Here is a 21,102-nt window from a genome sequence, read left to right on the forward strand (position 1 = left end):
GCCCAGAGCAGTGTCTTGGAAGCATAGTAAGAGAACAGCTACAAACCGAGCAAGGGTGAAACAAACTGAATTACACTTGGAAAACTAAGGCCCCTCAGGCACAAAAATAGGGACAAGCCAAACTCATGCAGGGGTGCCATCAGAGGCCTGTGCGGAGATGAAGAAGAATGGATGTATAGCTTAAATAAACACTCACTGAAACCTGGGGAAATGACAGTAAGGAAATGGGAATTGCTAATTTGAGCTGAATAGCTGTTTAGAATAGCTGTCCCTGTTCTAGAGTATGGAAACACCTAGCATCTGAAGCAGCACATGAAATTTAATTAAAGGAAAACACTGAGATGGAGTATAACTGGAGGACGGCAAGCAGTGTCTCTGTCTAAGAGAGGGCAAAAAGTGATCCTTGCAGCTGCAGGCCTGCTAGCCCGACTTTGATCACTTAGGGAGAAGCAGTGCTCAGGCTGGAAGAGATGTTGATGGGAGTAAGAGGGATGGAGAAGAGGTCTCAGGAGAAGAAGCCACTCAACCACGGCTTTAATCTGGCACGAGCTGGGGTGAGCACAAAGAGGAAGGTTTCCATCATGTGTTGCTGGCAGCTCTGGCATAAAGCTCTGCTTCGGTTTGAAGCAACGAGGTATTAGATGCATAACCCACAGAACCTGCAATCTGCAACCCTGCTGGTCTCTGTGGAAAGCTCATTCCCGATCATATATCTAGTGACCGATCAAAGCCAGTGGTCTAGAGCGAGGTACATGAAGCAGGCATGTAAAGCAGGTTTTCCACAACTGCAAGATGCGCTCTTACCAAAATGCCCTCGCTTGCAGGCTAGCTATAGAGCTGACCAGATCTCCAAAGGAAGGCAATTCTAGTTCTTTACGTGCTGATTAATCCTGGAACACGGTATCTGTGTGTTTAGCTGGCTGTGGGATTGGTGGGAACAGGACGCAATCTCCTGAGCTGCTGGAAGGATTGACAAAGGTGGGTCATTGGTGCTTTGTGCCAGACCTAAAGGGACCAGTATGATTTTAAGCCTTTCTTGCGGGCTGAAAGTACATGCTTACTCTCCTGCAATATTTAATACCTTGCTACAGATCCTGAGGAGTATCTGCTCACTTGATCATTATAATTAATAATAACACCATGCTGCAGGGGAGAAGACTTGGCTAAATGCTTTCAATTGTTAATGACTCAGGCCTTAAGATTTAATTCATCCTATTCCCTCCTTGCTAATTAAAGGCACTCGGTCTCTCATTGTGTCAACCAGATTAAGAAGAGGAGATGCAGAACAGCTGTTACTGCCATGGCAGGGAAATTGCATAAAAGTTATCTCAGCCCTGGACACCCTGGGAACAAGGATCACTGTGGACAGTAGTTTGTTTCAGCTGACTGACTGCAAAGATGGAAAATGTGCAATGTGGTGATAAACTTCCTTTCTGAGCTTCCTAAGTCTTTTTCTTTACAACCCAGAGATTATGGCTATAGCTAGATTTCTGCTCCGATTCCTTGATAGCCAGGAATTATTTATTTTGCAGCTGTCAGATTGTATTTACCGCATGTAGTGCTCTGCTATTTTGTCTGTCTCAGATATCCTGGGGTTTTATACCTGAGTTTACGTTCTCTGCGGTTCTCTTAGAAATGCAATGAAAACAAGAATAATTGTTTTTATTAAAATTCATACTGAAGCTTTTTTTGCCAAGGGGTAGCATAGTTCAGGACCAGGTGGGATGGTTTCCAGGTAGAAAAAGGGTCAAATGACAAAATCAATACATTTCTAAGCATAGGCCATTTATTTGCAGCAGTGCTGGAACCAGGGTGGTCATGCAGCAGGTGGAAACGGTCCTCTTGTAGCACTCAACTGGATCATAATTTCCCTGATCCAGGAAGGAATTCTACCCAGGATCCACTAGAATTAATGAAGTTACTCTAGTTAGAAAAATTAGGGTAGAAACCAAAGTCTCCGTCAGTTGACAACACCTCCCCTGCCTCCCATTCAGTGTAATGTCATAGTTTTATTCCTTCCAACACTGTAGTGGTTTTATGCAGGAGCCAAGATGTTGTTGAGTAAGAGAAGACTTAATCAATTCCCTCTAGGGAATATATGTAAATAAGGAAGGTTCGGCATGGGGAGGAAATGACAGCATGTTCCTTGGGCAGTGAACAGAGGAGAAAAAAATCCCAATAAAGTAATTTTTCTCTGCTTGAAAAAATAGTGCTTTCATGTTAGGTTGAAAATATCCTCCTGGTATTCTCATATCTCCAAAGTAGCTTGAAAATGAAAGCAGCTTTGCAGAAAGGGTTTCTGAGGAGAATTTGTAGCGGTCTGAATTATCTCCCTTGGTCCTGCCTGGATTCAGGCAAAATTTGGAATTTCTGCTGGAGAAGTAAAATTCTGCTCAGGGATGTGAACCTGCCTGCCTATCCCCTGCTGCTGTGGGAGAAACATGTTCCCTTTCCCTTTTAGAAGCAAAAAACCACAAGACAAATCGATTCATCCTTTGGCACTTGGAGGGGAAAGAAAAAGTTTTAAAATCTCCACGCGTTTCACAAGACACCATTTCTACAGTCTAACTTACCTCCCTACAGCAAACGCTACTTAAAACTAGCTCAAAACAGCAAGAACCCAATTTTATCTTTGGTTGAGCCTGTTAGAGGAGACACAAGCTCAGGGACTTCAGTGGGTTTCTCTTCTCCACCTGTCACTATGTCTGACAAGTCAGGACACTTTGTTATCTCTAAGACCTTTTCCTTATCTGTGACATTTAGTTGAAATTTTGGCTGGTCACCTGGTTCAAAAGTTATTAGGAGAGAGGACAGACAGATGGACAGAGACCTCACCCAAATGTCATTTCTGCATTTCTTTTTAAAGGACAAAACAAAAAAAGATCAATGTTTGCATTGGTTTGAACTGATCTGAATGCACACGTGCAGTATTGCCTATGCCTACAACCAAGCTGTTTATAGGAGTCTTCAGCTTTCTTTGCTTTAGGTTTGTCACTGCATAAATAGCTTTGATTTAGAAGAGACCTTTCTTATCAAAAGCTCAATCATGATTTGGTGCTGTATACCACATTTTAAGTTCATGCCAGCCATCAAAAATGTTTTGAGTGCAATCTTATAAATATACAAGAATCAAATCCAGGGTGTCTTTCAGTCCAGCATTTTGCAAACAATACACAAGGCAAATACAGAGACACTTGAATAAAACAACTGGTGAACATATCCCAAGGGAAGATCTGGAGAGATCAGGGAGTTCAGCAGAGCTGCTATGGGCATAAAGAAGTTAAAAGGAAAGTCAAGATCCTGTGTTACACTGATCACACAACTCAAAGAAGTCCTTTCACTCGAGGCATAGAAGTACAGGAAGAAGTGAGGGTGACTTAATTTTCTTTATCTGCCTTTCCAGAAGAACAACCTGCTTGACCTCAGTGTCCCAAAACAGGGAGGAAAAGCAGAAAAGCCTCCCTACACTAAGCCTCCTCCAGACTTAAGGGTAGGTGGCTTTTAGTGATAAAGCCAGAGTATGGGAATGGGTATCTCCCAGCCTGGCAGGCTCTGAATGGGAAGCAGTTGGACTGCTGAGGTATTGGAGCACCAGGATGGCCTGGGACCTCTTGCATTAGAGCATCTTTTTGGGGGATGCAGGATGCTGCATCTGTGAGCGGCAGCAGTTTTCAGAATGGTCAGATTCTCAGTTTCCCCCGGTGATGAAGCTGGGACCAGGCGAGAGGCAGACCTCAGAGCTACAGACCCAGCATTTCCTCCTCCACTTCAAGTTCTGTAAGCAAATGATTATTTAATGGAAAATGCATAATCAGATGGGCAAAGATAACCTGGGTACACAGCTGAATCTTGCCTGGGAGTCAATTCTGCAGAGCGCTGAAAAGCACCCCAGAAAGCCAAGCCTTTTCCATACACTTCCACAGCTCTCTGTTGGGGACAGAGAAACCAACTTTGGGGACAAGAAGGAACTGATAAAAATCCAGGGCAGCTATGCTGAGGGAAGCACTGTCAGAAGTCAAACCGTGCCTCAGTTTCCCTAGGGACCCAGTCTCCCCAAAATACCACCAGGCACTTCTGCAGGCAGTTGCTGAGGCCATACAAGCTGTCTACAGCTAAGCAGGACCTCCAGACCTTTGAACCTCAAGTCCTGCTGTCCCAAGCATGTTCTCAGGTCCACCACAATCAAACAGATGATGCTTCGCAGAGTGCTATAACAGACATACCCACATGTGACATAAGAGGACAGATGGAAACCCACCCTGCTTACCCAAACCCCCAGCCCAATGTGGAGATAAAGCAGCCTCTCTCTTCAAATGCAGCAGTGCTGGACCTGTAAAATGCTGCTTGGCAATTCACTCCCCATCCAACATCATGTCACGCACACAATCCATTGCTGGCACTCATGTTTTTAGTGTGTCATGAAAGGCAGATGTTCCAATCAAACAATCGCACTAAAGCCCCCAACACTTTGGTATTTGCAGTCATTATAGGATCGGGAATGCATTCTGCACAGCTGTTTTCATTCATTACAGGGTGGAAAAGAAATTGAGGAGAAAGGAAGATTTCTTTAAAGATTTTTGAGTGCGAGAGAAAGGCATGCAGAATTTGAGAGAAAGCAAGGTGTTTGCACATGTGAGGGATCTCCAGGAGGTATCTGCAGTCATCTCACTCTGGCGTTGTGGATTGGTGGCCAGCCAGCCCTGGTCCCAAAAATGACATAAAATAAGGAGGCAGAGCATCTCAGGTTAACACTCCATTCAAATTTTCCTAAGAGTGAAACCCACAAGCATATTCAGCAAGTGCCAGGAAGGGTTTATGTTCAGCATGGGGCTCCCTGCACCACTGTTCTGGAAGACTTAGCTCAAGGAGGTGGGAAGGACTACCATCTCCTTGCAAGAAGTGCCAAGGGGCTTCCTGCAGTGGCAAGTAATGTGATGGAGAAGTCATCACATCAGCTCTTGTGATGGGGAAGTACCACCACTCCTGCTTTCTAGCACTTCAGCCTCTCTATCCCTTGCCCTGGGAATATCCATGTCAGACCATGGGTGACCAGAAAAACTAAGCAACGCTATCTGGCATGGACATCTTGGAGAAGTTTGTGAAGGCACTGGCAGAGTTGCATGAACTCAGACCAGCGAGAACAGGAATTGAGATGTGACAATTTGGTGCTGAGCTGTTCTGCCTGCCTTGGACCAAGAACAGATGAGCAGAAGTGCAGTCTTGAAAGAGATCCAGGTCCCATGTTGGTGGGATGCTAAAGGCACAGACCAAGACAGTTTAGGTCCTGTGTAAAGGTGTGAGAGGAGGAACTCTCCCCCCCCACCCCAAGAAAAGGTTGCAGAAAAGATTCAGTTTCAAATGCATTCAGCAAGATCTGAAGGCCACAGGCTGTCTCTAAGCTGCTCACACTTGGGAAGGCACAAGGGAAGGCAGGAGAACAGAGGAAAAAGATGTCTCATCTCTTAAAGGGCAGCCTGTTTGGGGTACAAGCCCCTCAAGCACCACAATTGCTGGACTGAAACACTTTCAGAAGCAGTCTAGCATTGCCTACAGCTTATGTACCACAAGATATGAGAGAGGATGACTTCAGAAATCAACTCAACCTCCCTCATCCGTCACTGCATTCATCTTAAATGTTTTACCACAGTGGTCCTGAGTTCCCAGCATTGTGGGAATCCCCGGGGCATGAGAATGCTCATGAAGGAAGGAAAGACATCGTTTCACCACCGTTATGCAATTCTCTCAAGGCCTCTTTTGCATTCGTCTTGTTCTCTCCGCTGTAAATATTTGTGGGGAAAGAATGAATGTCACCTTCCTTAGGACAAACTCTCCCTTTGCAAGAAAGAAAAGCCCTGAAGGGCAGGAAATCTGTCTGAGGAGCCGGATGCTATGATGCCTGCAGAGAATTTGCAGTGCCTCGGGCATGCAAAGAAGAGCGGACTCTGCTAAGCGATGGTTTCGGTAATTGCTGAGCAGCTTTTCCCCTTCACTGCTCTTCTGAGGTTTGGCAGCAGCACAGGGTGGAGATCACAATTTTTCCTCTGGAAGTTCAGAGCGAGGTTTTGCTTTGCTGAAGGATGAAAAGCAAAAAGTTTCCCGGTGGAATGAAGGTCCTGGGGAAAGACCAGCTTGGAAATGCCTTTGAACAATTTCTTTTTGATAGTATTTAACTGCCACTAAGAGATATACCCTAATATAATAATACTGACATCAAATGAATATGATAAAACCCAGAAGCAAATAACTTCGAAATGGAAGTTGTCCCTCCTTTCATTTTATAGAGCCAGACATTTCCAGGGGAAAGCCATCCTTTTATATTACCCTCCCCACACTGAACATTTGCAGCGTTTCCTTTGAAAGACCGTGATGAACCCAAACCATCCCCAAAAGGGAAACATCCAGGAAAAATGCTTGCAAGCAGCTTTAGCTGGGAAGCCTGATAATCCAGCTACCATACTCGGTTCCATTGCACACAGCCCCCGGCACTCAAAGACCCAGCAAGAGCCCAGCACAGAGCAGGTTCAGAGTGGTTAGGAGAACATATACACTTGCATCAAGCCCAGTGAAATCCAGTATGGACTACACAAGTGATAAACCCACCTTTTTTTGTTTCCTGGTCCCTCTCCTACATTTCTGTTCCCCAAAATTATGGTCTGGAGATAGGAAGTTGTTGCTTAGACAGTTGTAGTTTTTTCAGCAAGGTAAAGGAAGAGGAGATACTATTTTACACATGAAGATGTACATACTTGCTCTGCAGCCCAGGAAGAGAAGAAAGGTGGGTGAAGGTAAAAGTGGAAAGAAACACATAGGGATGCTGCCAGCTAGAGTTCAGACACTGTGACAGGAGATGGTTTTCTCAAGCAATTAGCAGAAGCATCCAAAGCAAGAATCAGTGGAAATGGGAGGCCTTGGGCATGCTGGCATTTACTGGACCCCTCAGCCGGATGGCTGGCAGGATCAGCTGCTCTGGAAGGGACTAACCAGGTCACCACTTCAGAGACTTGGCCTGGGTCTCCTTTGGTCCTGTGTAACAGTGCAAAGAGATGGTTATTGCTGCTGTGTGTTTGATGGGCGATAGCATGATGCCTTTGCCACATGGATATGGCATTAAGGTGCTCAGGGTAGCTGTGAGAGCAAAGTGGCTGGAATGGAGGTGGAGGGCTTTGCAGGGAGCCAGATCTGCTGTGGTATCATTCGCACTGCCCAATAACAGTCACTGAAGGTCCCATCTCCTGAACCACATGCATGTGAGTTTGTCTCCAGAGGAACTGGATGACTTACTACAAAAAACCACCCAGGGAGTGAATTAGCATAAAGGCAATATGGGCAACTGAGCACACAGCTCCTTGGTCCTCTCCTAAGTTACCTTTGCTGTTAGATGTATCCTTTAAATTATCTGGGCATCTTCTGGTAAAATGATCTAGCAGGACTGCGACAAATCCTCCTTCCCAATCTCTAGGCCCAAAAATGGAGATATTTGGGGTGGCCTGTATTAGCTGCTCCTCCTGCGGGGTGGAGGTGAGCAGCCTGGGCTGTCCTACAAGACCCAGGGCTCTCAGGGGCTTCACGCTGGACCAGTCTCGGCTGGAGTTCGGTGTCCAGACTTGGGTCCCTCCTACTGAAAGGGAGTCAGAGAAACCGAACAGTGTGTTCAAATGGGAACAAGACTAACACATCTAAAAAGCACAGACTGTAAGGAAAGGTTAAAGTGAGCTGGGCTAACTTATTTTAGAAAAGAAATGTTTAGGAGGTATAGAAAAAATCAGCTTCCCAGTACCTAAAGCGTTGTGACATGTAGGACTGACTGAACGCTCTTGACATCCACTGAGCAAAAGCAGGACAGCTGAATTCAGCACATGCACACAAAAAATTAACCTGGGAGTTAGGAAGCACTCAAGTCTGGGAAAGGCTTGGATTTGGCTGTGAATATTTAAGGCTTTCTCTGGGAGCGGGGATCAGAAACAAGTTCGGCAAAAACCTGCAAGGGATAGTCTAGGAATTAGGCCTGCCTCTGAGCAGACACTGCGGTCTTTCTTCCAGTCCTGAAGATCTCCTGTGGTGACTAGCCCTGTCTTACAAGCTTATCTTGTGGTCACCTGTCTCTAGTGAAGGAGGTGCCATCCCCCCTCCTGCCCCATTTCAATCCCCATATGCAGTTAATATCAGCCCACGGATTCAGGGATGACAGTGGGGGACAAACCCTGCTGGCTGTCAGCTCTCAGAGGAGCACTTCCCTCCCGGTAAGAAACCAGAGTGAACAGATGTCTCTTCTGGGCCATCCAGATGGTTGAGTTATGCAAAAGGCATAAAGAAGGCTCATAGCCTACAGCAGCTTTCAAGTGGCCAAACTGATCTAGAGAAAACAACCACCTTCATAGACCCACTTGATGAAAAATACATCCTTACAGCGGGGTGAAGAGGAGGAAGAATCTCTGACTCTCCAATGCCATGGATATTCCAGCCATCCAAACTTTTTGGAATTAGACCAGCATGCAGTTAGCACTCACCACTGGAGAATCCACTTTTCCACCCCAAGCTTTGCTTCCTAGGCAGCTTGCCAAGTGCTATATGGCAGCCAGCTCATGGGATGCTGCTTCTAATCACATTAGAGGAAAAGCACTCCCTCAGGATGGAGACGGACACTGCAAATCAAGGAGAATGTGGGCACCAAGGGAGATGGGCAAAAATACCCCCCAAAATTAGGTGTCTGAAACTTACTGTAGTGGAAAGGGCATCTTTGGTGTCCAAATGATGATCAGACACAGTAAAAAGATGGCCTGGAGATATGCATGGAAACACTGGATGAATGGGACCTCTGTAGGTCTCTAATCCAACCTCATGCTTGAAGCAGAACTACCCCAGCCCTAGACCAGGTTGGATAGGGCTTTGTCTGTCCCAGTCTTGGAAAACCTCCCAGGATGGAGAGCCCACCAACTTTCTGGCAACCTAAAATATGAGACATGGTGGTGTCCTCAATGGCCACAGGATTTTTCATTTCCCCCTGGACTGTCCTTGGTTGGGGTGCTCCCATGTCTTCATGGAAGGAGTCAAAGTAGCACTGCAAGTTAAAAGCAAGTGATAAATCTTAATGGTGAAATTGGCCTCCCCCATGGACCTGTTTGTTAAACAGATGATAACAGAACATCTAAACACTCCCTACCTGTCTAATTTTTAGAAGGACTTACATTTAAATTTAGTAGTGCCGTGATCAGTAGCGGGGCGGGGAGGGTAATGCAACTCTGTTCAGCAGTGTGTTGTGTCATGAATAATCCAAATAGCATTTTAAAAATATGCAGAAATAGAACTTTGGAATCTCCTAAGTTGTATGTCTAAGTGTCTTCCACGTAAAATATTCCTCATTAAAAAGTCATTTCAAGTTCCTTTCTCTGAAAGCTTTTGAATGTAAGCTTTCTTTTACACAGATCAGCATTTTCCATGGGAAAAATCCAGCATTTCAGCAAAAGATGTCCAGCCAGCTTCCATGTCAAATCTCATCTGAATGGCTCATGTGCCACAAAGTGCATGCCCATCTGCAATGCATTGCATGTAGCTGAATTTACTTTTGCAGAAGAGAGAGGACTTGTTAACTGTGCTAAGAATTAAGTTAGCTTTTGTGAAGACTCTCGACTATCAGAGTGTAGGCTCAGAGTAAAGATGCTCCTGTGAAATGTCAAATGCTTTGTACTGGCAGGGCTCCTAATACAAACAAGGATAAGGCTGCTGGTGTAAGTTAGGGCTCTTGCTTCCGAATCTGGCAGCAGGCAATGAAAGAAAAGGCGCACGAAATGGAAAAGACAGGAATGTTCCTTTTCAGAAAGGAGGGGAGAACCTCTGAAGATCTGAGGTTTCAGAGCTTGCCAGTTTGAAGCAAATCCTGTGGATGAGTCTTATTTGATGTGAGCAGACTCGTCCTACTGATGCACTTAAAAGGCGGATAGAAAAATGTCAGTCCGGTCACTCCCATTTTAAATTATGCATCCTCCATATGCTGACTAGAGCACAGGCATGCTTACAGTAACTGCTGTGCTTAAAATAACCACCTTGCTGCAGTGGCTACTTATGGAGACGTTTTGCACATCCCCGATTTGCCCAGTCTAAGCTCTCCCAGCTCATCTCTCTTTCTGACCTCCCTGCAGGTGAAGCTTTGCTATGGTTTGACCACCTCCAGGCGCAGGCCAGGCAGGCCAAGATGCTGTCATGGCAATGAAAGCTGTCCCCTCTTTCAGCCCATTTACATTCTTTCCTTTGACTGCTCCAAGGGGCCTTTTCTGCTGCACAGAGGGTGTGCGGACACGAAACCCCCAAACCTCTCTGAGGGATCAGAACCCAAGCTTGTGCCCTACATTGTGTTTAATTTTGGAAAACTCTTTTCCCTAGGCCACAGGGCTCCTTGCAATGGGTCTTGACACCCTTAGGAGACGACTGCAGCCAAGCCTGGCTTTCCAGCTGAGCAGCTCAGACCAGCCCTGGATGCAGATGCAAGAGCCGTAGCTCTCTGGAGCAGAGCCAGGGGTTAGCATTTGAGGAGGACTCGCTCTGACTTACTCAGGTCACTTACAGACAGCTCTCACATCCCTGCCAAACATGTTCCACCAAACTGAACATGTTGAATTTTTTGCCTCTTTCCTTGGGCTCTAAATCAATTCTGTCAGCTCCTTAATTATTTTAATTTTTCTCCTTTCTCCAAATCCCCCAGATATATATTATATATAGGGTACAGGCTTAAAAAAGAAAGCTACTTCTGTGCCCTTGCCGCTGAAATATTACCAGAAAAATGTATGTATTTCATCTCGCCTTTCATTTTTCCAGACATTTTTTAGCTTTGAAGAAGCTTGAAACAGTAATAGGCTCATGGCTACACTCCAACTCTATTGATTAACAGAGAGCGGTCAAGCTCTTCGGTGCCTTAGAATATATCCAGAAATGGGAGCAGGCGAATTATTGCCTTTTCCTGTGAAGGGAAGGAGAGGAGGAAGGTAAGATCTACAATTAGGAGTTTAAAAGACAAGCCTACCCCTGTCCAAATTCCAGTTGGCATGAAGTCCTACCTTAGGGAAGAATCAATGGTTATTTTAGTGGCTGAGCACAGCATAGGACTGAATCATTTACAAATAGTGCAACTCTAAAGCTTCCCTACTTTAACAAGAGGAGAGCAGAAAAGGAAAGCAAGTGGGAGCACTTTTCCCCAGTTTTACGCAAGAGATAAGTGCCAAGAATAGAAATCATGTCTCTTCCCAACCAGTGCAGTCCTCACCGGTGGCTTCTTGTCAGTGCGTTTTAGGAGAAAAGGTGAAGATCCCTCAGGACAAAGGAAGCATTGGAAGCTGCAAGATCTGAAGGAACCTGAGGACTGTGAAGCTCCTGCCAGACAGCAGGACAGATGCCCCATGTCTGTAACTGGCTTTCTTATGGGCAAACAGCTCCTTACAACCCCTGGCAGCTCCTGGAACAGCTGAGTTACTCCCTAAAAAGATCATAGGGTCATAGGATCTTAGGATCATCCAGTCCAACCTCTTGCTCAAAGCAGCATCAGCTATGATGTCAGACCAGGTTAATCAGGGCTTTATCCAGTCTGGTCTTGAAAACCTCCAAGTCTGGAGACTGCACAACCTCTCTGAGAAGCCTGTTCCACTGCTTAACTGACCTCGTGATGGAAAAATTGCTCCTTCTATCCAGTCTGAACCTCACATTAGACTCAAAGGAATCACTGGTGGGTGCAAATGCAAAGGGATCACCGACAAAGCTGGACTTTTTGGAGTAGGACAAGCTTGGTAATGCTGGTCTTTCTCCAAGCAAGAGACAGGTTTTTTGTGGGATTACAGTCTACAGGTACCTTCAAACTTGATGCAGAGAAGAGGAGCAAAGCCTGGATGCAAATAGAGTGGAGATCTCACTCTTGGTTTCCACCACCATGTCTCTCCCTGTGCCTCCAACCCATACATCATCTGGGGGATGTGCAGCTTTGTACCAAAAATCAGGGAATCCATTTTGCCTTCAAGAAGACGGGAAACGCTTTTGAAATCATGATTTTTCATGGGATGGGAAAGCATTTTCCCTTTCTGCCTTTAATTCAAGTCTCAAGACTGTAGAACAGGTGAAGGCAGATGCCATGCGTGATGATGAGCAATAGATCACTTGGGATTGCAAGATAAGTCTATGAGAAGTCAGAAGATTTTGCTCCTTCTCTGTTGCAATCGAGGCAGTGGTCACTGCTGAGGAGTCTTTCTGTGCCAGCTTTCAATCAGATGTTCAAGGCCATCGTGAGCATTAAAAAACTGCCATTTCCAATCCTCTGCACTTAATAATGAATGATGCTTGCTTTTCTGATATACATCATGAAACTCAGATCTTGACAGGATTAATGCGCTGTAAAAAAGACTCAAGACCTTCACTGAGGCAAGATGTTCTTTCAATGTAGCAACATTAATGAGCTCATGTGTGGCTAGTTTTGGGGGAACTAGAAATCCTTAAGTGAAAAGAAGTTTAGTGAAGAAAAATAGTAACAACAACAACAAAATGAATGCGATGGTAGAAAGCAAGCTATGAAGAAAATTTTTCATTAGTAAATATGCTTATGTCAATAGTTGGATGAGTTAGTAATATTAACACATATTTGAAAGCTGTGAACTCTGTAGGAAAACAGATATTTGGGTACAATAAACTAAAGGAAGTTACTATGATATGTATGTCCAGGCAACTAAAATGCTACAAAAAAAGCACAGAAGTAAAGGCATATTCTTCTTCTTCCTATTTATCTTTTTATATGATGAGATTTAAATTATATTATCCCCATTAAATTCAAGAGACTTTGCCGAGGGGTGTTCATCTGTTCTGCAGGGATCTAAACTACCATTTCAAGGTATGATGTTACCCAAAGCATTTTTTAGTATGATCAGTACACAATACCTTCCAGGAGAGCAGGGATCTTAGCATTTTTCTGACAGAGGGCGATTCATTCTTGCAAAATATTCTGACCTCTACATGTCCTTGTTCTTTCTCACTTCCCTATTTGCACATCTTTTCTTTTTCCGTACTTTTGTTTCAGCCTGAATTTAATAACTCTTATTTTAAGAACTGTGAAAAGACTATGTATTGAGTCACGAGAAATCTGTTAAGTCACTTTCCTAGTACCAAAATATTTTTAAATTTTTGTTACCGTTGCTATCTATAGGAATCAATATTTGCCACAGCTCCACATCATGTTTTGACTGTACACTCCTCGCGAGGGTACCTGCTTGTCGTCCACATGCACAGGTAGTGCAATGAGGTCGGGAATCTAAATATTCACCCTGGCTTGGGCTGACTCTGCTCTCTTCATTTCTCTCCATTGATTTCAACATGATTTGGGTCAAATCCCCGTGAAGTCCTTGGGAATTCCTCGCTATAGGTTGAGTGCTCAGATCTTATTAAAACAGTTTAAGATTAAGCAATACAAAGCAATAAACTGGCTATACAACTTTAACATCAGTAGTCGAGAAGCATTGCAGAGTTCAATTTCATTGATTTCAGTGGAATTATGTCATGCATTAATTTGAGCCAAAACCACAATATATATTTCAGTGCTCCTGAAAACCCTTTTGGAACTTATTCTCCAGTGGAGGTTCCATTAAAAGAAAAAGACACTAATTTTAACCATTGATCAGAATATATTGTAACACATCTGAATAGGGAGATTGCAAAAGATCTCACTGGAGATAGACCTTTTGATATGTGGCGCAAAGACTGCTGGAAACAAGGGAAGAATTCAAGAGTTATTAGGTTAGAGCACCCAGGGACATTAAAATCACTGCATTATGGTGAGCTTGGACTGTTGTGCCCTTTACATACAGCTGACAGAGGCTTGCAAAAGAAGCTCCCCTCAAGAAATAGATATAATATTTTTGCAGCTGGTGACAAGAGAGCTTTCACAAATTTTAGATCAGCTCACTCGGAGGGAACAAAGGCTGCTGAAGTGAGTCAAGTTCACTCTTCAGTAGTCATGACAACACTTTAAAGAACTCACAGTTTAAAGAAGAAAGGAAAATAAATACTGATTGGAGACATAAAGCAATCCATTATTGCTCATACATTATATCTAACCATCTGGGCAGTTCCGAAGTTATGAAGTCAATGCTTGGTGGCATCCTGGAGGCCAGACAGGATACAATATGTCACACTGGAAGTCAAAGCTCAGCAACTACCAGGCAAAGGTAGTGCCTCACGGTGCCGCAAGTGATGCAGAGGGTCCAGTACTTAGAGTTCATGATGCTATGGACTAGGCACAAAGCGGTGGAAGAGATGAGCACCAGTTCCCTCCAGCTCTTCACTTGGGTCTTTCTGGGAGATGTTACGGCTCCCATAGCTGCACCAGAGGAGCAAAATGGACATCCTCAGATGCTTCAGGGCAAAGTCCAGGCGGTAGGTTTGCACTGCTGCAGGAGGTGGCTTAAGCAGAGCAGTCAGACGTTGCACTGAGAGATGAGAAATGTCCAGCATGCCCCACCCTGCTGTGCCTGTGCCGAGGGGGGCAGATTCTGGCCATGGCATGGCTACATGGAGGATGGGAATATCATAAACGACTGCAACCACTTGCTAAATGGAAGAGCTTCTGTGCAAGTGTTTGTCTTGCAAGTCACATCTGCTTTTTGAAAGTCTATTTCCCTTCTTTTCATTCCCTGAGGAAGTTTGCTAGTGTTTTATTAGTTTCTTTTTTCTTATTATTCTTTTGGATGTAATAGCTGCCCTCCAGCTACATCTCTTCTTCGCTTCTTATCCAGACAGCCTATGCCACTACTAATAACCATCTGAACTAGGCTAAGCCAGAATCCTCCGTGGACACTGTGGACCACTGGAAGACACAGACCCTCCATGGCAGGGGAAAAGGGCATGAGATTGATAGTGCCGGTGCCTGGGTTGCTTTTGTAGCCACCATAGGGGTTCAGCCGGGCAGGAGGCAGTCTAGTGTCCCCTGTGGTCTCCTGAACATGTGTCTCATCCCAGCCAGAGAGACAGGGATGGTAAAGCCACACAGCCTTCACCCTCTTCTGCCCAAACTCAAGAAAAGAAAAAAAAAAAAAACAAGGACAAGTGTGGGACTGCTGGAAAGGAAGTGTATCACAGTGCCACACAGAAGTAAGAGATTTCACCTCCCATTCACAACATTTGGGGTCTAAGTGCACTAGAGGTAGATACTGGTTTAAAGTAGCAAGCAGGGAGCACCAAGGAGCTCAAACCACCCCAGCTCTAGAGGGTGGTTGCTAATTCACCTCGTACCTGGGGTCCCAGAAGATCCATGCCCAGTACCAAGTACATTAGCGGTGAGAGGAACAGCATTTTCAGGTCACTAATTCCTTCACGAGGCAGCAAATCCACGAGTATTACTTTCCTGAGCAATGATGCTGTGGCCTTAGGGATATTGAGGTGATAACTACAGAGGAGCTGAGGTGAGATTCATCTGATAGATTAAAACACAGGCACCTAGTGAAAGATTCAGCACATCCTAAAAGAACTTGAGCTATTTACCCATACACAGGTGTCTGGGGTACCTCCACAGCTGCAAAGGGCTTGCAGAGGAGACGTAGGACCTCTGGGAGACTGGTACTCATTGGAGTGGCAACTGGAAGGCAGGAGAGTTACCCCAGAACATCTCAAATGCTCCCTCCTCCTGCATACGTGCACAGCCCCCAGGACTGGGTGCTCAGCCTGCAAGCGCTGCTCTAGAGGGAGGAAGCTGGCAGTGCTGAGAGCATCTGCAAGCTGCTTCTTCCTTATCTGTGGCTCCTCTCCTTGGTTTCCTGCCAGGCCAGCACTGCACATCTGTCCATGCCAAGCCACTGCTGTCTCCCTTTGCATTTACTCCAAGAAAGCCATAATGGAGTCCTGTGCCTGGATTTTGGCAGCAGAGAAGACTGCCAACTCTTAGAGGGAAATGCCTCCTTTACCTGAACGCCAGCCTCCCTCTCGCACCTCTCAACCCAGTCTTCTGTGCACCAGGGATGTTGCCTGAGCAACTCCTGAGGAATGATTTCCTAGCTCTGAGTAGATGACTGAATAATTCGCCACATCCAGCTGGGTGCTTATCTTTCTCCAAGAAGCCACATCTGGTACATGGCTGGGACAACATTCCCATAGAGAACGCTGCCTTGGCTTAGACACCCAAATTTGACCTAAAAACCCAAGCTCTCAGATAGTTTACAAACATAACAATGCTACACTGATTCCACAGAAATTTCTTGTCTCCTCTGCCCTACTTCAGTCAACACTGAAATCTCCTTTGCTTGCACTGCAAACTCTCCATCATTTCTGTAGACATAAATTGTATTTACTATTATATTCATCTAGAACAAGAAATCTTGACTAATCCTAAAATATTTACTCACACTGGATTTTAATCTGTTCCTTAGGCAAACAAACAAAACTTGCCTCTCCTCAGGATTCAGCAAAGTTGGTCTTTGGGAGAAAGTGTTAGTCCCAGGATAGGTTGTACATGGAGGTAATTTTCATCACCATGCTGAGAACTAAGAGGAGGATTATTGCCTTTAGCTGTGCAGGAAATTGAGATTTCAACACAGTTTTGTTTCAAATGGGATAAAGTTTTCTAGTGTCAACCTTACCCACTAACAAAAATGTAAAAGAGTTTTCCGTCAGCCCAACAGAATTTTTTCCCATTTTGCTCAAACTGAAACGTTTCATCTCAATTTCAGTCCTTTTTACATTTTTCTCCATAACATGCAGAAAGAAAACACAGTAAAGGAGTAGGTTTGCAATTCTTTAGGGTTTCACATAATAATATGCAGCAACAAGAAAATAGCCGAAGTAAGGAAAGGCATAGTTAGAGGCATTTTAACTTCTCTATTTGGCCACCAGAGAGTATGGCCATATCACACCGGGGGAGAAGGAAGGGGAAAGCATGTGAGTTTGTTTTAGGGCTGGTGCAGTCAACAAGCACTCTCTGGGTAGCGCTGGGGTTAATTATCTGACCCAGTGGCATTTTGAAGAGGTCTTAGTGAGTCAAGTTTGCAGCAGATAAGCCTGCGGTATCAGAGCAGCAAATGCTCCCTGCTGCATCATTTTGCCATCATGAAAAGCTTTCACCAGTTCACCTCAGTTACTGGTCAGCATCAGCCCTCCAGGCAATAAGAAGTTCCCGGGGGACGGATTTGGCGTGCTGTGAATAACCTGTGCTGCTCTTTTCAGATCTGATTGTCTGTTCTGTCTGTTCAGCTTAGACCAGGCACCCCTCAATGCTGGCTACCACCAGGAGTTTGGTATCACCACTCCTGTGTCTCCACGGGTAGCAGTTACCTGTTCCTTCTGGTCATTGCCTAACATGCTGGAGTCCCCATCTGGGAAGACTTCTTCATGCTCTGCCAAATCCCAGACCAGCAGGGCCTGCTCTGACCCTTTGGGCCGTGTTCGGGTGAGCTGGTCAGCACCAGCTGGGCCTTCCCCATTGCCCAGATGGTCTCGCGTTCCAGCAGGACACCACTCAGACACCCAGGGTCACCCAGGCTGGCCTGGGGCTTGAGATACCCATGCAGGATATGACGCCAAGGGAAGACTCATATCACCCTGGAGCAATGGAAGGCTGGGGAATGGCCTGGCCCACTTTCTACCTCCATTGATGGCACTGTCTGGAGCTTCAATGACCATCAGAGGGACTTCAGCAGCTAGCTCACACATAGATGTCAACATGTAGACCCATGTAGACCCCTAAATGGAAGGGTTTTCAGCTTGAGGTAGCTCTCACCAGTTCATGCCTTGTCGAACCTGAGAAAGAGAGAGGTTGAAGTCTGCGGAGTTACCCCGAAGCCACCTTCACCAGTCTGTGCTCAGGGACTTCAGGTATTGGGGCTACACGAGAGATTTTATAACCACAGTCCTATCCTCGCAGCCCTGAGGTTGTTTTACTTGGAAAAACAACATAACTGGCATTAGCTTAAAGCTGCTGCAGGTAACTCAGCTGCTGTTTTGTTCATCTCCACCCTCCCTGGTAAAAATCCCAAACCTATATGTTAACCAACAGGAAAAAAAAATGTGTATTAGGAAACTGCCAGTTTTGCTAGGAGCTTGACAGCACAGCTGTGCGCCAGCTTCATGGGACTCTTCATGCGTTAAACAATGAAGAAAAGCCTTGATTTATTTCAAACTGATTTTTAGGCAGCACAAAACCATTTCCCACTTTAGATCTTTTCACATCTCTCCTTGACTCCCCCCATGCTCAGATTACTGACAAAATTCGTTGAGGGGAGCATTTGCTGGGATCATCATTTAAAGAATCAGTGAGACTGTAAGAGCACACACTGGTTTGGAAGAGGGGGTATTTCTGGAGCCTTGACCTTTCTAATGCTTTTATTTAGGTGACTGGGTGAAACATTTGGAAGAGGAGTTAATGGCCTAAAAATCAGCCAAACGTCTTTGAGAAATCTGAACAGAATAAGAAAATACTTGCTTTTTTCTGGCTTTGAGGCACAACAATAATGAAGACCACAGCAGATCAGCCCTGGTCATGCTTTTTTCCCACGTAACTAACTATGCCAGTGCAAATGGCAAATACTGTATTTCCGTGGGATTGGAGGTCGGCTAGTGCAGAGAGCTGATATGCTCCCTCTTGGAGTGCATTCTGCATCCCATGGGATGCCCATCCTTGTGCCTTTCCACCTAACCGAAACTCTGTCCTTCAAGCTCTCCTATGCCTTTGCTCCAGGACGATGAGGCTGTGAGTCCACAGGTTCGCTTTGCACTGTGCAAAAACGCCACAGAACCAAAAAGAAAGGAGGGGGCAGGTTGGACAGGTAAAACAAGGTGAAGTTTATCACAGCTCCCCTTCTGTCCCCAGCCCTTCTGCGTGGCATCCTGCCAACCTGCCCCAGCTCCCTGCCTCATCCTTGCTTGCAGTGCTCAGCAGCCCCTGCTCTGCCTCGCGTTGCATGCAAGTTATCGGAGGATTTATTTCCAAATACCTTTATTTGCGAAGGGCTGCAGACAATGAGCAGGAAAAGCACCAGCTTTATTAGTTTTAAGCTGGTTGCCTGTTCAAATTTGTTGCCTTTTGAGTAGATGAAAGGTTTCCACATAGAGCAAGTGGTGGACAGCAAGACTTGATCCTTTTAGCCACAATTGCTTGTATATTTGTTATTTTCATCAAATTCCCTTTCCCAGCAGCCATAGCTGCCAGCCTCTTTGGACCAACAGACCTCTCCATTTTTAGTTACCTTTTTTTGCTGGAAAAAACACAAAGCAGCTCTGGTCTCAAAACAGTCTGTGAGCACCTCTTGTGCTTCAGAAATCAAGACCTAGCCACCGAGCTCAGCTTGGAAACCAGTCCTCTGAAGAAAATACTCCCAATCCTTGAAATTCCTCCTCATGCCCAGGGCTCTGCAAATCGCTGCTTACTTTTGGCATCTGTCTCCAGCCTGTGTCACTCGCCAGCTCAGTTAAGAATTTGATTTGAATATCGTTTTGTCACACTCTGCTTCTCAGACAGCATTGAGTCAGCTTAAAAACAACACAGTGTGTACTGCCTCTTAGTTAATTATAGTCATAAAACATAATTTACCTTGGTGAAAGGAAATATTTTGAACCTGGAGGGCTCGTTGCTGCAGACACCAGTTCCTGCTTGGGGTTTTGTTTTCCCCCGTTATCACATGGGGCATGAGGCTAGAGAGAGAGTTTTCTGACTGTGGGATTACAAATCATTGAAAACACAGTGTCTAGACTAGCCCTGATGCACGGGCGATCACAGTGAGGATGTTTTGCAAACAGGTTTTCCAAATACCCGTAGTACAGTCCTCAGGAAAGAATGAAAAAAACTGCATTATTATTAAATAACAACTAGCATTTTAGAGGGACCTGCAGGTTGCTTAAGATGTCTTTGGGAACCACCAAACTCCCCGGGTACCCATCCTCCCTCCAGTTGGGCTTGGCTTGGTCCCTAAAGGAGATCCTTCACAGAGCCAGTATTTCCTCCCGTTTCAGCCTTCCATGGAGGAGACCAGCTACAGTGCTCATGTCCTAGTCAATAATTTGTTTTCCCAGGAGCCACGTCCTTGCAGGCTGGCCCTCCCTCAAACAGCTCACAGTGCAAGGAGCCTCATCGTGGTAGTGGCCTCCCTACCTCATTGTTGTAGGAAAAGTTATCTGCATTGTGGCGACTGAATCCAATCCGCCCATTAAATCCATCTCATTAAATGAATCCATCGCATTAAAACACTCGATGATCTGAACGTTGGAAGCAGACAGAACTGGGTCCTCTGGCACTGGACTGGGAGAGATTTCTCTTGCCTACAGGAGTGTTGTCCAAATTGTTCCCATTTCAGAATGGAAATGGGGCAGGATCCATCCCTGTCCCTGTACGCTAGTGAAGCACAACCAAGGTACGAGCTCACGACCAAGCTGCTAGGATGCTCCCTGGCACAGTCTCGTCCGTGCCAAGCAGCCAGAGGGCTTCTTGGGCACATTTGGGGGCTGGAGCAGGCCAGGCACAGCGTCTGGGATCAGGATGGATGAGACCAACCTGCTGGGAGGAGAGAGCTGATGGATGGAAGCTAGGGTGCTTGCTCTCAGGATCAGAGACCAGGGCGCTCTTCAATATAGAAGCAGATATTTGAAATGACTCAAGTACAAGACTCAGTTATTCTAGGGATGTTTGCACATGTGAGAGTCTCTCTCCCATTGTCCAGGAGGAGATTTCTGGCCAGAAACCAGGTCTGGGGTTTACAGAAGAGGTTCAGGGTTGCGTGGCTCAGCGTTTCCTTGCTGGGAGGTTGCCTTGGATGACTGCCCAGATACAGAGACACAGCTGGGAAGGAGCTTGGTGGAGCACATGTGGTGAAGCTGCAGCCAGAGCAACCCATCATCATCTTCAAGCATTGGGGAGCTTTGTAGTCTGCTGTCACGAGATGGGATAAGTGTGGGAACAAGTGGAAATATCTTGGGAAGTCCCAGTGGGAATAGCTATTGCTGATGAGCAATGGAATGGCTCACCTCGGAGGGGGAAACTTTCTTCCCAACAGTGTTTGAGATACCTGGGAAGGGCAAGAGTGATATGGATGTGCTTTACCGACAGAAGAGTGCATAACCAAATCCCCTGTGCTCACCTCTTTCCTTGCACCTCACTACTGA

The 21,102-nt window shown here is 45.6% G+C and overlaps 1 long non-coding RNA gene across 1 annotated transcript in view; it reads left to right on the forward strand.

Annotated features, from left to right (window-relative positions):
* The window catches only part of LOC135328327 (uncharacterized), an 88,094-nt gene that overhangs the window by 60,266 nt on the left and 6,726 nt on the right, over window positions 1-21,102 (forward strand). The window lies entirely within an intron of this gene.

Source organism: Dromaius novaehollandiae, chromosome 4, assembly GCF_036370855.1.
Source record: "Dromaius novaehollandiae isolate bDroNov1 chromosome 4, bDroNov1.hap1, whole genome shotgun sequence".
NCBI classification, from domain to species: Eukaryota; Metazoa; Chordata; class Aves; order Casuariiformes; family Dromaiidae; genus Dromaius; species Dromaius novaehollandiae.